Source organism: Canis aureus, chromosome 19, assembly GCF_053574225.1.
Source record: "Canis aureus isolate CA01 chromosome 19, VMU_Caureus_v.1.0, whole genome shotgun sequence".
Taxonomy (NCBI): Eukaryota; Metazoa; Chordata; class Mammalia; order Carnivora; family Canidae; genus Canis; species Canis aureus.
This window is the reverse complement of record NC_135629.1, coordinates 16341585-16356926: the sequence shown is the minus strand read 5'-3', so window position 1 is coordinate 16356926 and position 15342 is coordinate 16341585.

Here is a 15342-nt window from a genome sequence, read left to right as displayed (position 1 = left end):
ATGTAAACATGTGATATATATATATAATATATATATATTATTCAGAGATAACCATACAGATTCACTTAGGTTTCTCAAGGTCAAGAGAGACCAGAACATTTTCATTCTCTGACATCCTTGGCATATTAAAAATTAGGAAAAGCCAACACCAGGATAACAAAAATTATAAGAAGTTTCAAATGTTTCCATGTAACAAACCAATGTCTGATAAAAGTTTTTTTTCAACGCTGTCATTATTTCTAAGAATGCATATTATATCTTATTTGAAGATGACATCAGGAACTAACTTTGAGCCACTGTGATTGTGATTGCCAGGCTTCCCCTATGATATGGGATTTGATTTTCAAATATGTATATAGTAGGAAGAATAATAGACAAATACTTTATGCAAATATCATTATATAGGGAGGAATAATAAACAAATAGAAAATACTGTTTGAAAGTCAAAAAAAAAAAAAAAAGCCAAGGCTGATGAAGAGGAATAAATATTTAAAGTACTGAAAGCATAATATTTGAAAGTGACTTCTCATTTATAATGATTATCTAACAGTGTATCATGTATTGTCATCATTGGAATACATATCCTGCAACGTGAAGACAAGGACAGTATATGAAGCACACAAAACAAGTAAATGCTGGAGTTACAAAGGCAAAATGGACATCACCCCATATCATATCTTAGCACTGCCTATATTGTGGATGCTCAAACAAACACTTGTATAAATGAATGACTAAGTAAATGAAAGGTAGCCTTATTGCAATTTAGGTGATAAGCTGATTTGGTGGTTGTTGTATTTTGTAGTCTACCACGTCTTCACCTATTCCTGATGAAGATAGAGAATCTCCAGCGCACGTTGAGTCTACTGCGTTTTCTCTTAATAGACTTTGTGGGTTTTTTTAGATTTTTTTTTTTTAATTTATGATAGACAGACAGACAGAGAGAGAGAGAGAGAGAGAGAGAGGCAGAGGCACAGGCAGAGGAAGAAACAGGCTCCATGCCGGGAGCCCGACGCGGGACTCGATCCCAGGACTCCAGGATCGCGCCCTGGGCCAAAGGCAGGCGCAAAACCGCTGAGCCACCCAAGGATCCCCTGTTTGTTTGTTTTTTAAGATTTTATTTATTTATGCATAGAGACACAGAGAGAGAGAGAGAGAGGCAGAGGGAGAAGCAGGCTCCACGCAGGGAGCCCGACGTGGGACTCGATCCCTGGTCTCCAGGATCACACCCCGGGCTGCAGGCGGCGCCAAACTGCTGCGCCACTGGGGCTACCCTAGACTTTGTTTCTGCTGAGGAGACAGCTCTTGTTTTGTTGGTCTAAGAGAAGTTTTTCAGTAGGAGTCTGAGGCTGCAGCTTTCGTGAGATATGTAATCAATCTTGCAGTGACTGCATGAACTCTCGCTAAGGGTGTGTACTGCATGAACCCTCTACTTGAATCCAGTGCTTTGTGAACAGTATTCAACTTTCAAGAAGCAGTGAGCCAAGACCCATCTTTGCAGCATTTTGCTGCCTTCAGTGATGACCCAGTTATTATTCAGGGGTGGGTCTAATGGTCCCTGAAGATGTATTTCTCTACTACTTGATGTGTTTAAGAAGACTAGCAGCAGATGCATAAAATCCCAGGGAATTCAGTCAAGATAGTCCATTTCCTCTGGCATTCCTAAGCCATGACTATCTGGGGGAAGAGCTCTGACATACAACATGCACATACCTAATTTTCTGACATATATGAATAACAAATAACAAACACTATCACATTATTTTATTGAATTAGACTCTGTATTTCCTTCATCTATGCCAAATAGATACTAATAATTCTAGTCTTTGAGACCTTAGAACCAAGCCATCCAGACACCTGATACTATATATGTATATATATATGTGTAGTAACAGAATAATCACAAAAAATAAAACTTGTTTTATCATATTTCCTCCATGAAAGGTCCTTATATTTTGATGGAAATGTAGTCAATTAAACAGTAGTATCTGTCACAAGGAGAGACAAATATTGAAAAATTCTGTACATACTGAGAAGTAGTCTTTCAGCAGTTCTTCCAAGACTGATTTCAGTGGGCTGGGATAGTTCTCTTAGAACAGCAGGAAATGAAATTAGTCACACAGGCCATAGTAAAATATGCTTATTTAGCACAAAACAGTAAGAAAAAGGGTGGCAATGATTCACTGTGACTACAGGGCATGATTTTGGAAAGAACAGAAATCGGAAGTAAAGTTTTATTTGAAAATATTTAAGAAGCAATTTTAGGCAATGAAGACTGAAAAAAAAAAAAAAACCAAACAAGATAAATGATAAAGCAGTAAGTACTTGAAAGCTGGCGAATAACAAATAAAGCTTGTTCACGTAATAATAGGTTGCAGCAAAGTTGCTGGAGTAGTCTGTCAATATTAAGGAGAAGGACAAATACGTTTATGCTTAGCTATTTGAAGAATAAATCCATGTGTGTATTTTTATCACTCCTCCAAAAGAATAAAAGGGTACACTTAGTAAGCAAGTTAGGGTTTTACGGTCCTAATCAGGGTCAAATTTTTAACAATAAGTCAAATGCTAACATACACAAAGGGCCCTGCACAGCAATAACATTAGTTAAAAATGTGAAATTTCCCTGAGCTGGTACAATTTCCCAACGAACACATTATGCTTAAATTGTATTCAGAACTTAAATTACCAAAACTAAACAGAAAATGCGATGCATCTAGCTAAGGCTGCTTCATGGTATCTTGGGTTATAAATTTCTCAGAAAGAAGTTTTCTAATATGCTAGGTTTTTTTCTTTTCTTTCTTCCTTCCTTCCTCTCTTTCTTTTCTTCCTTTCTCTTCTTTCTTTCTTTTGTTCTTTCTTTTCCTTCCTTCTTTCTTTCCTTCCTCTTTTTTCTTCCTTCCTTCTTTCCTTCCTTCCTTCCTTCCTTCCTTCCTTCCTTCCTTCCTTCCTTCCTTCCTTCCTTCTCTCCTTCCTTCCTTTTTTTCTATAGGGAATATACCCTTATCCACTGACCTAAAAAAAGAACAACACTATTCTTCAATAATTACTTTAAAAACAGCTAAAAAAAAATGCTGTTCTTGACTTGTAGGTCTAGAATAACTTTAATATAAGAGATTTCAAGATATTCAATTAAAAATCCAAGAGATGATATTTTTTCAGAACTCAGTGCCATAACATATAACCAGGTGTTACGTGTTGTTACTTCCCTAGTGCTTTAACAATAAAAACATCTTTTATATGAAGAGTCCAGGTTGTATTTGTGTACAGTTTGGTTCACTTCTCATAAAGTTTTTGTAAGATAAGGTGATAAGTAAGAGCGATCTAATGCATGAGACCTGGAGTCCAGAGTTTCAAGTATCTTCTTTAACCACAGCCTAATTTTGGTTTCTTGCTTGTTTTGTTTTGTTGTTGTTTTAATCTCTAAGGCCATGTTACTGAAGAACAAATTGCAAATCACTCAGGAATTATTTCTGTTTACATACTAAACTCTTTCCTAACTTACTTAGCTGCTATTATATATTGCCATTCATGATCCTAACCATGAAAGCTAGCTCTGTCTTACTCAATGTGTAACAACCACGCTATAATTCTGGAAATAAGCTGAGCACAAAATAAATGTTACAAGCTTAAAGAGGCTTGAGAGAACACTCTTTACTGTGGTTTTCAAATTGAACCTTCTTTAACTTCTGCAGAAGGGAGCAGGCTGAAGAAGGAGGCCATAAGTTGCGATTTTAAGACATCTCTCCTTCTAAGATATTATCAAACATGAAAGTGCACCGATGTGAATAAAATATTTGAAATAATTTTGTAAGTTTATTGTTGAAATTGAGTGGCTACAAGAAATTCATTTAATGTATTGTCTATGATACATAGATGGGAATTCTTATAAAGTGAAAATAATCTAATCCACACAATGTTCTCATAAGTAACGAAATTTTTATGGCTAGTTAACAAAATATGTTCACAAATATTCAATCAAATATTTATTAGTTTATCTTTTTAAAGTTTTTCGTTTTTGTTTTGGAGACTATACATGTTTCAATTTTCAAATCTTCTGAAGTCCTAAAAGTTTATAGGCCATAGGCCTATGATGCCTAACAGGTAAAATGTCTCTTCTCTCACCTCCACTTTAACAAGAACAGACTAAATCTGAACTATCTTACACATTAGACATTCAATAAAAAGCAATATTTTGAGTCAGTAAACAACCGATGCACAACTTTTTAGCCTACCAGATACAGAAACAGAGTAACATAAGCCTCCATTTTGAAATGAGAATTCAGGAGATCAGAAAATGGGACATTTTTGAAAAAATGAGCTTATTTTTAGAGAAAATTATAAAGTCATCACCTGGATATTTCATTTATTCATATTCAATGCAATAAACTGCCTTTACTTCAGAATATGTAAGTTATCTTTGGGATTTGAATGCTGGCTAGCTAAATTGCTTGGGCTTATTTTTTTTAAAAATCCATTTCAGACTTATTCTCCTATACTAAATTCTTTCTCATGAGGTTTCAGGTCCCCAAGTCCCCTGACATCTATAGTCTGAGAAGGTATAAGTGCTCTAAGATGAGCATGAGGCACATTTTTATCTCTTTTAGAGTATAAATTCAAATACTATATTTTATAGATAATAAATGCCATGAAATATATTTTCAATAATCGCAAGAAGTCATAAAACATAGCTTGTGTAGTACATAGTAACAGTTCATAAAATGACCCATTAAGATGCAAGTGATTTCCCAAGGAAATCTTCCTCTTCCTCATCTGTTAAGAACTTTATTTAACACCCCTCCTAAATTCTGTGTGAAAACCTGAAATATGACTTTGGATCATCTCATTCCTGGTTATATTAAAGTAATATGCTGGTGCTTTAAATGTTTCTAAAAGAAAATTCTTCCATTCTAGAGTAAGAGAACTTCATCTAGATCCTCTACAATTTCTTGTGGTCAATGTTCTGCACTCAGAATCACTGAAATTTCAGGAAAGAAAATCAAATTACCAAACATCAAGGGGGAAAAATATACAAATTATAGAAACAGATCTAGTATTGTTGAGATATTGGGATTGTCAGACAGGGATTTTATAATTATAATTGGGAAGAGAGGAATTCTGCATCCACTAAGGATAAATCATGTTATATCAGCTTAATTTCCCTTCAGAGAACATTTTAAGTCTATGAAAGAAAGGAATGACAATAGGTGAACTCTGTATTTACTTGAACTTTCCCTAAATGCACATCCTAGTTCACTATGAGAAACAGGGGAAGAAATCAGGCATAATGAGACAGGGCTAAGAAAACGGAGATTGGAGTTCAGGACTCTCAGAGTGGTTTGAAACTGTGGGGGAAATCCCCAAAAGGACTCAACCACAGATCAGTACGTTCCAAATATAAGTGCAGATTCATCACATGTCCTTGGCTGAGTCTTAAACTGCATATGTGCAGGGTGAAAAAAAATTAAATCATAAAGCAGCAACTGAATAGCTAAATAGCTAACCAGAGATTTCAGGAGTTGTCCAATGTTAGGAAGATGCAGTTTTGAGTTAAAATTTTGTCAACTAAAAAGTGCTTGGCAAATACGTTGAACAATCCACTGAAACACCAGAAAGTCCATTACTTAAGAGTAAGAAACTCATCCAAGGAAAAAACTAGAACTAATGGTAAACTGAAGAAATACATCTTAACAAGTTTGAATTGCGCCTCAGTATGATTAAAGTGAACTAACAGTAAATTCACTTTCTCTCACAATAAAACTCACCACTTTTAAGGGAAAATAATGAAATAAAAATTGTCCTAAGTCTACAATGTACAGCACAGAATAAAAATAAATAAAATTTTATTCTGTTGCAAAGAATAGATTTGCAAAAAAGTAAAGAACTATGACCCTGTAATCAGAAGAAGAAAAGAGGTAGTGGAGACATACACACAAATGATACAGATGCTAGAATTAATAGACAAGACAGTCAAAAGAATTATAAGTCAATTAAAGAATACACAGAGATAGATGGACAAAATGAGAGCAAACATGGAGAATTTCAAGAGAAAATGCAAAGTTTTAAAGAATATATAGAAATTCTAGATCTGAAAAATGTAATATCAGAAATGCAAATTCATCAAATATGCTTTATAAAAAAAAGAAAGGATCAGATAAATCAAATACAGGGCAATAGAAATTATTCAAATTTAGTTACAGATAAAACAAAAAATGTAAAACACTGGAAGAGCTTTTTAATAAATGGTGTTGGAAAACAGACAAAATACAAAAAATCTAAACAGTGATCTTAAATCTTTCACAATAATCAACTAAAAGCAAATCAGAGGACTATATATAAAATGCATATATATAAGATTCCTAGATTATCATCTAGGAAAAACATGGAAAAACATTGATGGTAGTCACATAACACCAGGAGGGAATCCTAAAACTAGCTATGGGTTTTGGGTGATTATGATATATCAGTTTAAGTTCATCAACTGTAACAGAAATTTCTACATGAAAAAGATTTGATAGAATCTTTTAGTTGGGTTTCCAGGAGACCCACACTAAAAGGAAATTCTTATTTTCGGGCTGAAGTGAAGTAATTTAATATAACTTCAAGAATATAGCATGTGGCTAAATTAAATCAGACTTTAAAAATAATATTTAGAAGACTATTATCTGTTTAAGAAAATATTTTAAAAATATGTTGTAGGATTAAAAATATATGTAGAAGTAAAATATATGACAAAAAGAAAACAATTAAAAAGACAATAAAGAAGATAAAATTAAATATTAAAAAAATACAGTCAACCCAAAATGAGGAAATGAAAGAACAAAGAAAAGATTATTCAAATGGAAAATGAATAGCAAGATGATATATTTAAGCCAACTGGGTATACGGTTACATAAAATATAAATGGAATTATACTCCAATTTAAAGACAGAAATTGTCCAACTGAACTTAGAAAAAGAGAAAGATTTTCCACTTACATGAGATACAGATTAAGAATCAAAGACACAGGGGATCCCTGGGTGGCGCAGCGGTTTGGCGCCTGCCTTTGGCCCAGGGCGCGATCCTGGAGACCAGGGATCGAGTCCCACATCGGGCTCCTGGTGCGTGGAGCCTGCTTCTCCCTCTGCCTGTGTCTCTGCCTCTCTCTCTCTCTCTCTCTCTCTCTGACTATCATAAATAAATTTTAAAAATTTAAAAAATTAAAAAAAAAAGAATCAAAGACACAAATAAGATGAAAATGTAAGAATAGATAAGAATGTATTATTATGGAAGAAGGAGGAAGAAGAGTAAGAATGGAAGGTGAGAAGGAGGAAGACTAAAGCAACAAGGACTGTTACCAGAAATGAATGTCATTTTATAATGATAAAAGAATCAAGCAGAAGGAGATAGCAACCCCAAATATATATCTCATAGCAGAGCTTTAAGATACAAAACCAAAAATCCAGAATGGATGAATTTTTAAAATCCACAATCACATTGATAGGTATAGAGAATATTTGTCCAACACTGTTAACCATCTTGACCTTATTTATATTTATATGCAACAGATATAAAATGATGAAATTATTTTCAATTCATATGGACCATTCACCAAGATAGACCATATATAGGGATTTCCATTTGAGTCTTACTCAATAAGTTTAACTTTAAAATCATAGTATATTCTTAGATGCAAATGGAATTAAAATCAAAATCAATCATAAAAAGTTATGGAAAAAAAACCCAAATATATGGTTATCAAGCCACACACTTCTAAATAGACTATGGGTCAAAGAGGAAACAAAAATGGAAATAATTATTTTGAACTAAGTGGTAAAGGAAATATATAAAAATCTGTAGATGTAATCCAAAATACATTTTTCAGGAAAATTTACAAATGTAACTCATATATATTAAAAAGAAGGTTAAAAATCAGCAATCTAAGCATCCAACCCAAGATGCTAGACACAAAACAAGCAAAATCAAAGAAAGTAGAAAACATAACATTTTAAGCACGTACAAAAATCAGTGAAATAGAAAGTAGACCAGTAATGGAAAAAATCATCAAAGAAAGACTTGGATTTTTGAAGGGATTAATAAAATTGATACACATCAATGAAAACTGATCAAAAACAAAAAAGATAAAACACAAATCATCAGGATTAAAAAAAGGGGATATGGCAATAGCTTCAACAGACATTAAAAGTATAGTAAGGAAGAAAACACCAAGAAGATGCTACCCCCATCCAAATAATGAGTAAAAACTGGATGAACTACAAAATCGTAAGCTTCTCTGTCCTGTGTTGTCTGTAACTAAATGAACTGAGTTCCTGAACTGGTAAGTCCTCTAAGAAGATATTGGACATAATGAACTGTTTCACCTTTAGCAGAGCAAGGAAGAGGTGTCTAGTGAGTTGGAAGAAAACAGCTAAAATATTAGTGAATTCTTAAAGGAAAAGTGCGGGTTTAGCTGAAGAGTTCTGATTAATTTTGGCCCCAATCTTAATGAGAGTCTGCCATCTGAAAGCTCTTCTTCAGGCCTTGCTTGAATGCTCACAAGGATTGTGGGCAAAACAAAGACTAGACAGGGAGCTTTTAATGACACACAGGAAGAAAACCGGACTCACATCTCCAGATCCTTTCTTTCACCAAGATGCCTTAATCTATGGTGACAGGGATATAAAAATCTCCCAGCTTCCTGGAACCTGGCAAAGATGCCCACTATTTCAGAAGAAAGGGTTAGAAGCAAATGCAGGATGGTAGGAAACCCTTTCACACAGAATCTTGTATTGATAGAAAGCAAAGGTATGAAACTGCTGGGGGATGGTAGGAAACACTTCTTTGCATGAGACAACCACAGGTATAAGGTTGAGTTTGGCTACTATAGAGACATTGGGAATGAACACTGAGAAAGCCTCAATTTTAGCCTGGGCTTCCATGATCTGCCTATTAAATGACTACTCCGTGCTGATGAGATTTCATATCTTTTAATCCACAGCAAAAGTGGAAAATTTTTTTCAAGAAAAATTAGAGTGCTAATGTAGTCTGAGTTTCACAAATCTTCCTGAAACTGCTGTTTTTCCCAAGTTTGAAACTTCTTTTCTGTTTATGCAAGACATTTTGAACAAGTTTTAATAAGGCATTTAAACATCTCTTCCCTTTTCTAAAATATATGTCTCCTTAATAATTGGAAAGAAAGCGTTACTTTTTTCCAACCACAATTTCAAGTTCAGAACTACATAATGAAGTTAAACAAGTATATTCCTTGAAGATTTCTAGGTAGATGACTTCTTTAAATCTCAATTAAAATTTCTTTGCGTTCTTTGATTGGAAAAGCTTTAGGGGCTTCTGATTCAAAGTCTTTTCTTACAACTAAAATGATTGCAAATACATCTGTTACATTGAAAAATCTACAAAGAACATTTTTCCTTTAATAAGAAATATGCACTGATTTTCTTTAGAAGCATTTAGAAATCTTAACCTTGAAATGCTTAAGTAAATGGCTGGTATACTTTTTTTTTTTACAAAAAAATATTAACAAGATATGTATTTTACATGAGAGATAACATTAGGTGGTTTATATTATTACCAAATTCTAGTTTATCTAAAAAATTTTCCTAAAATAATCTCTAGTTTTGAGTATATTGGAGAAGCAGCAGCAGCATGGTAAAATGGAGAGTGCTTGATTGGAGGCCACCTGTTCTGGCTTCCTTTCCTGAGTCTGTCACTAACCAGCTGGGCGACCTTGTTTTTCTCAGTTTTTTCTCTGTGTGGTAAAGCATTGCGGTTGTATTATCTCTCTGGTTTCTCTCACATCTGAATTTTTTTATGTGTTCTGTGGTTTGTCTATTTCTGACTATTCAATTGCATTATATTTAACCCCTGTAATGTTATCTTTAAGGAAAGTGTCCAGGTCTATAAGAAGAGGCTCTCAAACTTATATTTGCATGATAATTGCCTGGTGATACTTATTTTTAAAAGATTCCTCCCTCCACTCCCATAACTAAAATTTGATAGATATGAGGTAGGGCCCAAGTGTATTTCTAACTATTATCCCAGGTGAGTCTGATCCAGTGGTCCCAGATTCAAGAACCTTAAAGCTGAGAGAAGTTTTTGTTTGTTTTTGTTAAGTGTTAACTATTATTCTAGCCAAGAGAAATCTGGAATCAGTATCATGTCAGTAGATATGGAAAGAATTGGCTTGATTTGGGACAAATTGATGAAGTCTACTGAAGCAGACTTTTAAGTTCATCAAACTGTTGAACGAAAATGGAGATAGAGAGGAGTCAAGGATAAAGATCATGTTTTGGTCTTGGTCAACATGATGAACAGTAAAGCCCATCATTCTGATGACAAGAGAGGAGTATGAATAAATGGCAGGCGAGATAGGAGGATAGTAAAAAAAAAAACTGTGTTAAGTGTTGAACATTATTGCCTATGGAGCATGTACATGGATTTCTTCAGAAGGTGAATGGACATTGAGGTTCAGTTCTCAAAAGAAAAGTCTAGATGAAAAATAGAAGTTTCATATTTATCTGAATACAAGCCCTGAGAAAGGGTAAAATGTTCATGAATGAATTAATAAGAGTTCTTTGTAAGAGACTTTAAAAAACACCTATACACTTAAGGTTGCAAGTATATCCACATTTAATGTGCATGAAAAACATTGGACACTTCCATGTATTCCAAGGGCCTGATAAAAAAAGAATCATGTTTTGTTGAACTGAGCTGGATCCAGCGGTCTGATTTTTAACAAGAACCCCCATATGGTTCTTATACAGAGAACCTTAACCACCTTTGGAGAGACACTGAATTATAAGCTTGGGGAGTAGGTACTTTCCATCATTCAGGAAGATAAATGAGTAGATATGTTTGGATTTAAATATATGTTTATTCTATAGAATTGTCATTTGATCCAAACAACTACTCTTCCGTGGCATATGCTAAAGTGAAATACTGACCACCTATGTTTATAAACCATAGTCACTTTCCCCAACCATCAATTCAGATTGATACCATACTGAGAGGGTTGCATTTGTACCATTGGTGTGTAAATCATTGCTTCCCATTGCTTTATTGAGCACTTAGCACATAATAAGTGCTTAATAAATATTAATTGAATTATAAGAATAAAGTTCTTGGCAGATGCTGTTTTTTTCCTTTCTTTTTTTTTTTTTTATAAATATCTGTAATTGCAAAGTAATCAAGCATTACTGAATTGGAAAGCCTAGTACTGTAAACATATCACTTTCTCTCAGTCTTTCACATATTAGATGTGTGAAAATTATTAAGGGTCTTATCAGTAAAAGAGAATAATAATAGGGACTACTGAAACATACACTTTTGATAAGGGCAAACCAGGTCATTCAGACACTGATAACAAATTGAATAAAGTCTTCAAAGAAAAAAAAAACTGCTTAGCCATCAGAGAGCTATCAAGGCAGTGAAGATCTTTAAGAAGAAGGAAAGTCAAGAAGGTAAGCCTGGGCTTGAGGTTAATGTTTCTTAAAGGCTATTCCTTATCTGGAAGTGGTTCTAAAAGATAGGGAAATTGATCAGCACCTTTAAAGGCTTTTTTTGACAAGGAGAAGCTAGTCTCCCAAAAAAGGTACCTTGGTAAAACATTCATGCTATGGCTTAGGATCATGTAGGGCTATCCTCTAGAAATAGTGATGAGCTGGAATACCTACAATAAGATTATGTTAATCTGAGATTACTATTGACTCTATCACCTGTCAGAATCAAGCATAAGTACTCGCTGAAGAAGACCATGCCATCCTAGACCTCAAATTATTTCTGCAACTTTTCATATAAAATGCCTCATAGTGAATCAAAAATAACCAGGCACATGATGAGAAAAGTCCACATACATGGTAAGCAAGAGAGAAGGCCATAGAAACAGAACCTTATTTGTAAGGGTTCTGGATAATGGAGCTATTAGAACCAGACTTTAAAATAACTAAGGTTATTACATTCAAGAAAGGCAAGATTGAGAACTTTGTTAGAGTAGCATGTGAACTGAAAATACAATTGGAGTTACAAAATTCATTTGATGAGTATAAAAGCAGTTTGGATATATTTGTAGAGAAAAATAGTATACTAAAATGAAGATTAGAAGAAAATATCCAAACTGAATATAAAGAGACAGAGAGAGAGAACGAGAAAGAGAAAACCAGAGAGGAGTTTAATAAGTATAAGAAATAGAGTAAAAAGGTCTAACATATGGGTAATTGGAGTTCAAAAGGAGTGTATAGAATAAAGAATCATGCAGATATTAATTGTCAGATTTCAGAGGCTCTACCAATGGTATGGTAGAAAGCAAATAAGTACAGTTATAGCCAGAAATTATTTTCATCCCTGAATGAAAGCCATTTTGAAATGTGACCCTGCTGATCCTTCTATCAAGAAGTGAAGTATATTGCTTCATTGTCTTTAATTTGGACTAATAAGTCCATCTGTTTTGACTATCTGGAATATGTAAAAATTTTTTATGTGGAATTTCTAAGCATAGACCTCAAGAGGCTTTGGAACTTTCACTGCCATTCTCTTGCTGCCTTTCGTCTGCCATGTGAATAAGCTGGGGTTAGCCTCCACAAGGATTAGAGACAATATGCCCAATAAACAGACAACACCAACTATTAGACATGTGACTATCCATTCCCAGTTGAGCAGTCAGGTAATTGCAGCTGCTTAAGTCATTTCAGGGGCAAGAACACCTACCTAAAACTAGCCCAAATTGCTGAGCCACAGAATCATGAGTACATCAATTGTTGTTTCATGACACTAAACTTTGGAGGTAACTTATTAAACAACAACAGATAACTGATATAGAAATTGATACTAAAAGTAAGCAGCTGCTATACTAAAAACATAAAACATGTGTCAATAGATTCTGAATTTGGTATTGAGTGAAAGCTGGGAAGGGGGGAGGAAATGCATAGTGTAATCCAAAAGGAAAGGAGGAAACATCTATAAGAGACTAGAAAAGGGGTGACTTATATCATTCAGTGGCAGGTGACACTATAATCTAGAGTGACTTGGAAAATGTACCTAAATGAATTTGTGTATCTACCTAAGGCAGTCTGTCACAGAATGTTGAAAGTGTCAGTTTTCAAAGAGAATATAAAGGAAAGATAGAAGGCTCAGGACTTTCCAGTTCAGAAAACAAAACTGCTTCTCATCCTCATTCTTCTAGCTAGCAAAATATTCTCAAGGAATTTGCCTCCGAGCAAAGATTGGATCACTACTGTGGCTCCAAGATACTTTACTAAAGTCTCAGAAAGATTTAAGGTGACTAGTAAACCCTTTCAGTTAGGCAAAAGAATTCCAAGTAAGGCTTTAAAAAGCCATGTACCTTCACTGCACAAGAATGAATGAAGAAGTCAAGGCTAGGCTCCTTGAGAATGAGAAACCACATGATGGATGTCTAACCAATGTCTCACTTGTAACACTAGACATGAGGAAGAGATCGCCTTAAAACATTCATCCCCAGTCAACCTTCTGGAGAGACTTTGATCACATAGCAATCTTGTCAGGAGCAGTAGAAGAAAAACCCGAATAGCTGGCACTCAGAATCTGAGCAAAATGAAAGTATTATTTGATGCCTATAAGTTTTTGAGTGATTGTTTTGTAGAGCAATAGGTAACTGATAGTACTTCAAGTGTAGCCAATATATTATTTACAAGTAAAGAAATAAGGATATTTTCAGACAAGCAATATATGAGAGAACTCATTAAAAGCAAATCTCCGGTATAGTAAATTTCAAATGAATCCAGACAAGAGATAAGAGATACAGGAAAGATGAAAAGAGATTGAAATGATAAATATGTGGATAAATATCAGTGAGCAACAACTACATATAATAGCAGTTATAGTCTCTTAGTATATTAGATAGATATATAGGGAAATACATAAGTAGTGTTTAGATAGATGAGAGAATTAAAAATCATAGTACTAATAGCAGTAAGTTTGGAGGGGAATAAATGGAACTTAATATTCTAAGGTTCATAAATTACTGAAAAAATGATAAATGTTCCAAGAAACATAAGCTTCATAAATCAGGGATGCCCTTGTAATTTTTAGGGTGGCTTCCAAAAGATGGCTAAAAGAGTGGGTAAATATCAAACTAATAAAGGAGGAAATTGATCTGATAAAAACAACTAATCCCACACACACACACAAAAAAAAACAAGATGGGGGAAGGAAAGAATATACAGAAGGCAGAATATATAGGAGGCAGGACAAATAATGTGGTGGATTTAAACACAAATATATCAGTAATTTCATTTAAATGGAAAAATTATGTTACTTAAAAGATTATCAACCTGGAATTTAAAAAATAAAATAAAACCCAACTATATACTAATCGCAAGTAGCATACCTTAAATATAACATTACATAATGATTGTTAGCAGTCAGGATCATGGTTATCTTTAGGGAAGAGGGAAAAGTAGTAATTGCAAGGGGGTATTGGGATCTTCTGGGATGCTGGCAATATTGTAGTTCTTGATGTATTTACTGGTTGCATGGACATCCACTTGGTAACAATGTATTGATCTCTGCATTTATGTTTATGCACTTTTCTCTGTGTATTTATTTCACAATTCAAAAAGTTAAAAAAAAAACACTATCTCAAAGAGGCCTAGTAAAGATCAGGGCTATAGGGCATGTAATGATATGCTTATTTTCTAGCACATCTAAAGCATTTAATAAATGTGCATTGGTATTATTATCATTGTTTTTTAATACTTTATACAACCTAAATAAAAATAACAGTAATAACTTTTAATCTGACAAAATCATTCTAATTTATATTCAGAAGAATCAGCTAAGAAAATTAGTCAAAACCTACAGTGAGAAAAGAATATACATGATTACTTATCCTAACAAATATTAAAATATATACAATAATCAGTAAAGATAATACTGGTATATGTCTCCAAGAATAAAATGAATAAATAATCCATATGTATATTTAATTAAATACATGTCATATTTTATCAAAAAACAAATTAGCATTTCAGATTTGTTGAAGAACAGATTTGTTAGAAAAAAATAGGATATGCATGACTTGGTGTTGTGTTTGTCTTAATAGCAAATGCCTTATTGCCTGAAACCCTACCCTTTCTGCTGCCCCTGCTGCTCTTTCACCAGTTCACTCTCAAAGAAAGATTCTTTTTTTTTTTTCCAAGGGTGAGTCACCCTTTTATTTCATATTTATTCTTCCCCCAAACAGGATCTTTAAGTTAAATGTTTCCAATCAATTGCTGTATCTTGAAGTTATTTTCTTTAGCATCTTAATTGTGCTCTCTTAATTAGCATTTTATTTCACATAATTCAAAAGACAATCTAATTTCTTTGGCAAAAGTA